The sequence below is a fragment of the Cannabis sativa genome, chromosome 2 (genome assembly GCF_029168945.1).
Source record: "Cannabis sativa cultivar Pink pepper isolate KNU-18-1 chromosome 2, ASM2916894v1, whole genome shotgun sequence".
NCBI classification, from domain to species: Eukaryota; Viridiplantae; Streptophyta; class Magnoliopsida; order Rosales; family Cannabaceae; genus Cannabis; species Cannabis sativa.
The window spans coordinates 10,999,360-11,009,243 of NC_083602.1; the positions used below are offsets into that span (position 1 = coordinate 10,999,360).

Below are 9,884 nucleotides of genomic sequence, written 5' to 3' on the forward strand. Positions count from 1 at the left end.
AATTTTAAAAACAAAAAAAATCACTTTTACTATTTTTTTAACAATTTTTTTAATCAATGTTTTAAACTCCGACTCAGACCCAAACTCGGCCCTAGCCCTGGTACCGAACTTAGCACCCGATCCGGACCCGGACCCAGACCCGACTTAAATAAAATAAAAAAACAAAATAAAAATAAATTTTACAGAACACACTTTTGTTTTCAGCTTTTAAAATTAAAAAACAAAAGTGGTTATAGAACACATTTTTGTTTTTCAAAAACAAAATTTTAAAAACAAAAATTCTACCTCATTTTTGTAATTTAAAAATTAGAAAACACAATTGCTACCAAACGGCACCATAGTGTATAAATTTTATTGGCACAACTAAAGTGACGATCTAATATTTCTTATTTATTGTTGAAGTGTACAAATAAATTCATATTTATATTTATAATTGATAATTTATAGTTTATAGTTTCAACTCAAAAATAAGTACTACACAATTAAGTATAAAGAATATAATACTAATTTTTATTTCAGATATATATACTTAATTGCTACTATTTTTAAAAATTAAAAGTTATGATACTCTAATTTTTTTAGTAATTAATTACATTTGTCATTTAAAAATAAAGAGCATATTATATTTTTTTTTAAATAATGTCACTCAATTTATTTTTTGTTAAAAAAATATTTTTTAAAATAGATTACATTTTGGTAGGCTAATAATAATAATAATAATAATAATAATAATAATAATAATAATAATAATAATAATAATAATAATAATAATAATAATAATAATAAAGAGTATATACAGTTGTATCAACGATAGCAGCTGTATCCCTAAACTGCTCGACATATATACTCGCAACTTAGTCGACAACTGCTCTAGCTCTCTCATTCTTTTGCCTAATTAAACTCTAAACAGCCTAAATCTGCCTCTCATGTATCAACCCTAAACCTAAAATCGATCTCAGTCTCTCCCTCTCGTTCTGCTCTGTTCGACTTCGGCGGGCAGTGCTCGTTCTGCTCTGTTCGAAATATTTGGAACAAAACAAGATACCAAAAAATATCCTAATCCAACAAAACTCAAACAAAACAAGCAAGAATGATGTTCAAAAAGTTGACACCTGCCTCGCTCCGCAGGTAATTCAAAAATATTATTTATTTGGTTTAACTTTGATCGTTCTATGCTTTGGTTGTTGAGTTCAACCACCAATCTCTATTTAGGGTTGGTTCCACTTCTTTCTTTGTCTTTCTTGTTTTAATCTCTCTCAAAGGGAGGGCTCTTTCTCAATTTCATATAAAAATATTTGTCTTCTGTTTCGGTTTTTTCATTATTTACTACTACTCTTCTCTGGCTTTGCTTTATTTAATCATCTCATTTGTGTTCTGGTTTTTTTTTTTTTTTTGGCTGGCTAAGAATTTTGGATTGTGGTGGATTCTAAGAAAGTGCTCTACTAATGGAAGAAGGTAATTTTTATAAGTTTCATTATTATGTATATAATTAACAATGGAAATTCTACATGAAGATCTTCGTTAGTTGATTTGATGTCAAAGAAATGTATGTTGATATAACTAGTTACTAGGTTTTATGGAGGGGATGGGGGTAATATTTAGTAAGGGAAACACCGCATATGAGAATGCTTATATAAATATATCATTATGAGTTGGTAGACTTATACCCTTTTTGAGAATTTAATTGAAGTTCGATGTAAAACTAAATGCCTAATGCCCTAAAAAAATTGAGGGTAATTTTATGTTAAGCACTAAGTAGTGGGGGCAGGGGAATTCATCCAAAATCTGGTTCTTTGGCCTTTATAGTTGTGGAATGGCTTTGGCAGTTGTAGATTTTGGTACAATGTCGCTCGATTGTGGCTTTGGATTGCAGCGACTATGTTGCGGCTAGTAGATTTTTATTGAGGTATATTTTTAGTATCTTGATTGATGAAAAATTTCCAAGGTTCATGATGATTGTTAATTGTTTATTGAGGCATGTTTTGTTTAAATATATGATTCAGATTTAAATATTTATTTTTATCTCTGTTCATGTTATTTCTAATTTAGAAGATTGTAAATTCATTAGCCCAAGAAAGAACAACTATACAGATTCAAAAACGAAGATAATTAATCCATGTCAATTCTATATTTCCTAGTTGGTTTCAATGCATATTGTTTTAGTGAAATAGTATAGAAATTTATTCAAACCTGTTTGTGTGTACTGACTCCTTGTATCCTTTTTGAAATTCTTTGAAACACCTCACCAGTTGAAACACCTGAAGGGATTTTTTAATTAACAATCTAATCAACGCAAGATTATAATGCCAATCATGATATATATCAAATATCATTTAGCTCATACCTTAACAACTATGGCACTGAATTGCTCTTCAGATTTGTTGAGACTTGAGGCAAATTAAGTTTCTTTTGAGAGAAAAAAAATACAGTACTGTGAATAGAGTAATGAAAAAAATGATGATAAAAATTAATGTATAGACACGGTATATATTTAAAATCAAATTCAAATTTTAATTTTTGAAATACTTATTTGTAATTTTGTTATTTCTAAACCTTGTTTTGTGGGATACACGGATTGTTTGTTGTATATATGTTTTTTTTTTTTTAATTTTTTAGTTTTGGATAAACTAAATTCAATATTCTTCAAATTTTTGGTAAATTTTATAACTAAAATGTTCTACATTTGTGGTTTAATTATTTTTAGGTATAATTTTTAATTTAAAAAAAGATTAATAGATTTTTAAATATATTCTCCGCAGATATTTTTAATTGGGCTTTTTTTTACGAAAGATGATAAGTTTCAATTTCATGATATGATTATGACATGTCTTTTTTATATTTTTTATTTTTTGAACAATGAAATTCATTAATATTTGTTTCTACGAATACATGTTCCTGCTTATATTTGTTGAAGATTCCTCTGTTTGGAATTGTTTCACAATACCAGTGTGGATCAATAGGAATAATTCAATAGCCAAAGAAGAAATTGGGGATGATATTTTCCTGTCCTGTAGTTCTTCTGTTGTTCCTGGAGCTTAATATCATTGGACCACGATTTAACTCCTTTCATATGACTTTCAATTCCGCAGGGCTAGTAAGATGTGGTTAGATTAAAAAAAAGATATTATGTGAAGAAACATCTAATGAAGAAAGAATAGTTTATTATCAAATTACCACCTTATTGACTCATGATTGAGTAGCATGGGTTATTGAAAACATTAAAATCCTAATTTAAAATCAATATAGCCAAATGTGGAAGAATTTTTCTAAACATTGTTATTTAATTGATGTCATCGAAAAGCAAATGGTCCATATTCTTGTTGATAGTTTTACTGTTGCACACATTAGTTTACTGCGATGCTACTACTAAAAACGATTGCTGACATACAAAATTAAATATAGAACTAAATATAGAGATATATCTTGACATTATTGATGAAATAGTTCAGAGAATACTATTTTGATTTGTGCATCAAAATTAGCGTATGTGGAAACATGGTAGGTATAAAGCTTAGGTCTGGTGGTTCAGTTGGGGTTATATTTTTTCTTTCCCTGGGTGAATCCAGAGATGTATGAAAAGGATTACGCTGACTACTTCAATATGAAATGTATATGGTTCAAGTTTGACAATTAACATAGAGTTGTTACTTGTCTTATGTGTGGCAATTTTGCAAGTTCATTTTCAACCAAGTCATCCCTTTGACGGTACAGTAGTTATAGTTGGTCAACTTAACTTCACAATGATATTTCTGATAGTCTATTTTTCATATTCCGATTTATCTTCTCTATCTATCAGTTGTCTTGACTTTACCATTGTGTTGGTGGTTAATAACAGTATAATACTAAAACTGAGGGTAGTTTGAGTATGAAATAAGGTTACTGATGTAGCAGTTTAAATATTTTGTCATCATTTATCCCTAGTAATCTTATTTGTTTGTAAACAAGTTTCGATAAATTAGCCGATTTCATTACTAATCAATTTTGGAGATAAGTTTTAAGTTTGTGGCTTATATTTTTCACTTCTTAATTCTGTAAAATGGCTTAGGTTATCTCATGTTGTGGTTTATAGTCCATTGAAAACTCTACTTTTGTTGGTTTTCTCCAAACTGTTGTTAACTCCCATATATGGCTGGTCTCCTCCTATAATATTAAAGCCTCACTGTTTATTTTTTTTTTTGTTCTGTTATTAATCTAATTAACCAATGAGTTTAATTTTATGTTAGTTTTCATTATATCTCATTCTTTTCCTATTTTAAATGCTGGAACTTTGAGGTTTCCCTATTTAAAAAAAAAAAGGGTGGTGTTTGCTAATGCTCTTAGAAGCACTATAGTGCAACACTTGCCATTGAATCTGCAATCCATGGAGACTCTTTAATATTCTAGAACTGTTGCTTTGTTAAATGCATTTGATGATCTAGATTAGACATATAGTATGTTATACATTACCTGGTGTCTTTTAATAGACTAGTCAGCTATTTTAGGTGTCTTTTATCAGCCTATTGCCAGTCAGCTGTTTTTTGTGACATGTTTTGTGGTTCATCTTATTCAGGTGCTCTTATCTGGTGTAGTAATTTTAGAAGTTGCTATCTCGAAGGATTTACTTGTTTACTTGCTATCTAGAAGTTGCTATTTGGAAGGATTTACTTGATATCTGGTTTAGGTGTTTACCTTCACAACCCGACAACCCTGTAGCCGTATACCCTTCATGATCTGGTCAATTGGTGTTGTGAGAGTCCACGCATCACAAGAGGGCTCAATCTATTGTATAGCAAATATAAAATGTTTGGGGAAGTACTAATAGATTGGTCGATCGGATATAAGCCAACATCCAAGATTGATTAGATTTTTATAGATTTGTGTATGCTATATATTTTAAATTATGTTAGAGATTTTGTATTATCAACAATTTACTAGTTGAATTGTATATATATATATATAAGTTATTAATTCTATTAAAATGAGTTTTGCTATTTTAATTATTCTATAAATATATAGTTAGAAATTCTGCATTAATGGAATAATTAAAATTAAATATTAAATATAAATTTGGTTGGAAAATCACATATAATTTAATTTAAATTTATTTTGCAACAAAATTTCAGTAGCAAAATTATTATATTTTTAAGTACTAAAATTGTATTTGTTACCAATTTTAAAGTGATTTGCTACCAAAATGTAGTAGCAAAAAAGTTTTAGTAGTCTTTCAAAGTAATTATTTTGCTACTAGATTAGATATTTTTTGCTACAAAAATATTAGTAGCAAATTTGCTACAAATTGTCTTGGTAGCAAAAAACTTTCAGCTACGGAGTATTAGCTACGAAGTAGCCACCAAAAAAAGTTAGTAGCAAAAAGTTTAATAGCTACCAAATAGGCATTATTTGCTACCAAATTTTTTGTAGCTGAATATCTTTTTTTTTTTTTAGTGAGTTCAGATCTTGATAATGCTCTGGGACAGAAAGGAATCAAGGTCTAGATATCTTGAACGAAAGGAGTCATTATATTCTGCTGCAATCAATGTAAGGTTTTCTAAACTCTTATGTGTTTAATTTCATTATTTTAGAGATATTCATATTTAGGATGTTAGTCAACATACTTATTAGTAAATCTAGATCCTGAAAATATTCCCAAGAGCTTTCCTCTCACATCATCGTGCAAGCAGTGGCCTTTTTTTAGTGAAACAACTCAACTGTGAAACCTCGGTTGGGTTTTGTGCCCAAAATAAAACCCATTTCAATATAATCAGATTTACTAGTTAATAAAGATCAAAAATAATATTTTATGTTGTATGGTTCACATGATTTATTTCATGATTATAAATTGTATTAAGTCCATAACATATGTATTTGTTAATGATTATAGTGTTGTCAGCACAGTGGAATATAATCTTGATTATATGTTCGAAAGTTTAATTCCCTAATTTGTCAGTTCACTGGATTTAGACTGTCATGATAATCAGCGATAGGTATTCTTACACCTTGGATAAGTGTTATGTCCTTTCTAGGGTATTGGCAAAGTTTACCAGTATCGGATGTATGGAGCATACATTGGAAGGGACCGATATTGAACTTTGATTAGATATGTTAATTTTACCGTAATATCTATTCAATTCAATATCACCTAGTTGATCCTATATCAAATGATCTTAATCCTGACATGATTAGGTTCGATCTCAAGAGTATTATTCATGTTCTTTGATTTGTTAGTTAAGCCTACTTTTGGGTCAGGGTGATACGTACATTTTGGGAACATGATACTATAATTGAGTGGGACCGCTACACATAGATATGGCATCTATAACTTCTATAGGTATTTAGAAGTGAAACGATGATTTCCTTCGAGCTTGGCTAAACAGAGGTAAATGGTTGAATACTCATTTCACTTCGCTAAAATATCATTTATACGGAGCCAAGTGTTTTAAGGATAAAATACATTGAAGGGTGTAACGGTAATTTAGTCCCTATACAATGTATATCATCTATAGAGGATCATTGATCAAATTAGGATTATAACAATGGATAATTAATAGCGTATCTATATCGTGGAACATATAGAGCAGGGCCGGTCCTAAGGTATATGGGACCCAAGGCAAAATCAAATTTTGGGGGCCCTATATATAGTCTAACTATTATAAAAATGATAGTTCTAGTGTTTAGTGTAATGGTAAAATTTTAAAAAACTCTTAAGAGGTCAAAGGTATATTGATCCCATGACCTCTCACTTTAAAGTAAGACCTTTTACCACTACACCAAACAATTTTTGTTATATTTTCGTCTTATTTATCACTTTATCTATATATTAATTTTTTTTTACAATTTCGGGGCCCTGAGCGTTCGGGGGCCCGAGGCGCACGCCTAGCCCGCCTACCCTCAGGGCCGGCCCTGATATAGAGTGTTCTATATGACTGAGAGTGCAATTCTACGTTCAATGCGTGGATGCAACAAGGAATTAATAAGTCAGTGAATTTACTTGGTAAATTCTTGATCTGCTTATTGCAAGCTCGGTTATATAGGCCCATGGTCCCCATACTAGTTGAGACCATACTGCTTGTAAGACTCATTTAATTGATTTTGATTAATCAATTATGATTCTAAAATTAGACTATGTCTAGTTTATGAATTTTTCACTAAGCAAGGGCAAAATTGTAAGAAAAGAGATTCTAGGTTTTATTTATTAATTAAGAGACTTTATTAGTCTAAGTAATCAAAATATATTAAATGACAATATTATTTAATAATTAATTTTTAGTTATTAAATAATTAGAATTGGCATTGAAATGGTTAAATTGGAAAATTGGCGTTTTTGAGAAAATGGGATGGAAAAATGACAAAATGGCAAAATTGCAAAGTGGGGCCCAAAAACATCCTATGGTCGGCCACACTAAGCAATTTACCATTTATTTTTCCATTATTTTAATGTCAAATAATTCTAACCTAAACCTAGGTGGTTACCTATAAATAGGTAGTGATGGCTTCAGGAAAAAGATGATGCATCTCATTCCTTCAGAGAAAATTCTAAGCCGTCACTTCCCTTCTCTTTTCTTCTTAAAATTTTCGAACCTTGAGTGATAGAGTGAGTGCCCACACACATCAAGTGGTATCTCAATCATAGTGTGGAAGATTATGAAGAATCCAATCAACAAGAAGGAGAGAAAGAGATCCAGGTTCAGATCTTGATAATGCTCTGCTACAGAAAGGAATCAAGGGCTAGAGATCTGAACGGAAGGAGTCATTATATTCCGCTGCACCCAATGTAAGGTTTCCTTAAACCCTTATGTGTTTATTTCATTGTTTTAGAATTCATATTAGGATGTTAGAAAATCTAGATCCTGGTAAAATATTTCCAACAACCTCGAGGTCCAATTATACTTCAGGTATCTTTTTTCTTCTTTCCGAAATGTGTTGATCTCTCCCCTTCTTCCTTTTCTCAGGTGGATGAAGGTTCGTGCGACAAGCTTATGGGTTCATGGTGGATGAAGCTTCTGGGTTCGTGGTAAATTGAGCTTCACGATTCGTGGTGGAAGGAGCTTCACAGTTTATGGCCGAAGAAGCATTTGGGACTTTGGGTTTGTCTAGCAATGTTTTTTTTCTTGTTTAAATTTGGGGTTTTGTGATAAAATATATATTTTGTTTCCTAAATTATTTGTAATAGTGATATTGTAATATTGGACATTCTTTAATTTCAGATTTGGTTTTATGCTTATTTTTTTTATGAACAAGTTTTTGTTTCTATTTTATTAAGTTGTAGAGAAATTTTTGTAAAGATAGAAAATTATTTGTTGAGTTTATAAACATTCACAACTTGTTTGATATAATTTTTTGTAATATACTTTTTTATTTTTAATCCCACTCTTTATAAGAGTTTTTATCCCACTGCCATACATCCAGTTTTTATTTTAACAAAAACCTGGATAAAAAGGCCCTAAAAGAAATCAATTAACAAAATAATATTAATTTTCATTAATTATAAGAATTAGAAAATAACAATGATAATTTATTGATTAATTTCTTTTTTAAAACTAGAATTTACAATACATAAATTTAGACCCGAAAAATAAACAAAACAAAATCTACCACTCCAACCCTTTATACATATTTCAAAGGAATTACAAACACTACAAGAAAAAGCACTTTTGTAGGCAAGTTTGTCGCCGGCAAAATAAACATATCTTGGCGACATAGTTTTTGTGACAACAATTTGCATCAGCAAAAGATGCCGGCAATGATTCATCAGCATAATAACTTTTTCCAACGAGTTAAGATGATGTGCCGACAAAAATATTTACATTGACAAACTCAGTTGCCAGCATAAGTTCATTGTCGACAACTTGTTGTCGACTGAGGTGTCCTTGTAACACCCTGTTATTTAGGCGCGCTACAGTGATTTTCTAATTAACATACTATCTTTCTAATCAAGGGTTTTCTTAGAAAATCGTGTTAAATTAAAACTTTGATTGAAATTATTAAACATTACAAGCTTATATATTTACATAGTTGGGATCCCAAGTTAAACTTTTTACAAATGTTTCAAAAATACTTTCATATACATGTCGCACAGCGACAACAAAATACTATTCAAGATGTCACGAGACCAAACACTCCACGTCGCGCCGTCCTGACATGTACATTCACCATCCAAGCACGGAGCTAAATCCTGTTCAGCCTTTGCCCTTCCTTCACCTACACATGGAAGTAGATACTGTAAGTCAACAAACTCAGTAAGAAAATCATATAAAAAATAATATAATACCGACTTGTATCTAGGCACCCATACACCTATCCACAAGGCTTAATAGATAAGTAAAAACGTTCTTTAATAAGGTACGACTACTGTACCACATATACTATGTACCGCTAATGTACGAGTATTAGTAGGGTTTGTTTTGTACCCCGAGTACCACTAAGTTCTGTACCACACACACTCCGTATCTGTCCGTACTAGTGCTAGTAACATTGTAATGTACTCTTTACATATCGTACACTATACCAATGCACTCGGTACCGCTACCGTACTATTATTGGTAGTGTGTGAATCACAACAAGCATGCATATATATCCCACATACACACATTTACATATATAATATGTTCTATGCTATTCTTACATTATTTTTGAATTCAAGTGAGTTGGCCGACCTGAATAGAAAATCTCGTGTTGGATGGATGCCCTAGTCACATTACATAAGCGGGTAAACAACACGCCAAAACCCTAATCTGGAAAACTCAAACCCCCAACTAAGGGTTCTGCTATTGACAACTAATATAACAATACCCTAAGTATTAAGGAAATAACCAACCAAGGCTCTGGAAATAACACGTATTGACTAATTGAACGATACGGGAAACTTGCCCTCAATCTGGTTAACTAGTTTTACACGACTTGTCAAA

The 9,884-nt window shown here is 30.9% G+C and overlaps 1 long non-coding RNA gene across 1 annotated transcript; it reads left to right on the forward strand.

The window, feature by feature from the left end:
• Positions 1–831: 831 nt before the first annotated feature.
• On the forward strand, positions 832–4,958 carry LOC115718566 (uncharacterized). The gene is made up of 4 exons (XR_009686100.1): positions 832–1,128; positions 1,406–1,455; positions 1,827–1,906; positions 4,550–4,958. It is a non-coding gene; the product is annotated as an uncharacterized LOC115718566 (long non-coding RNA).
• The last annotated feature ends 4,926 nt before the right edge of the window (positions 4,959–9,884 follow it).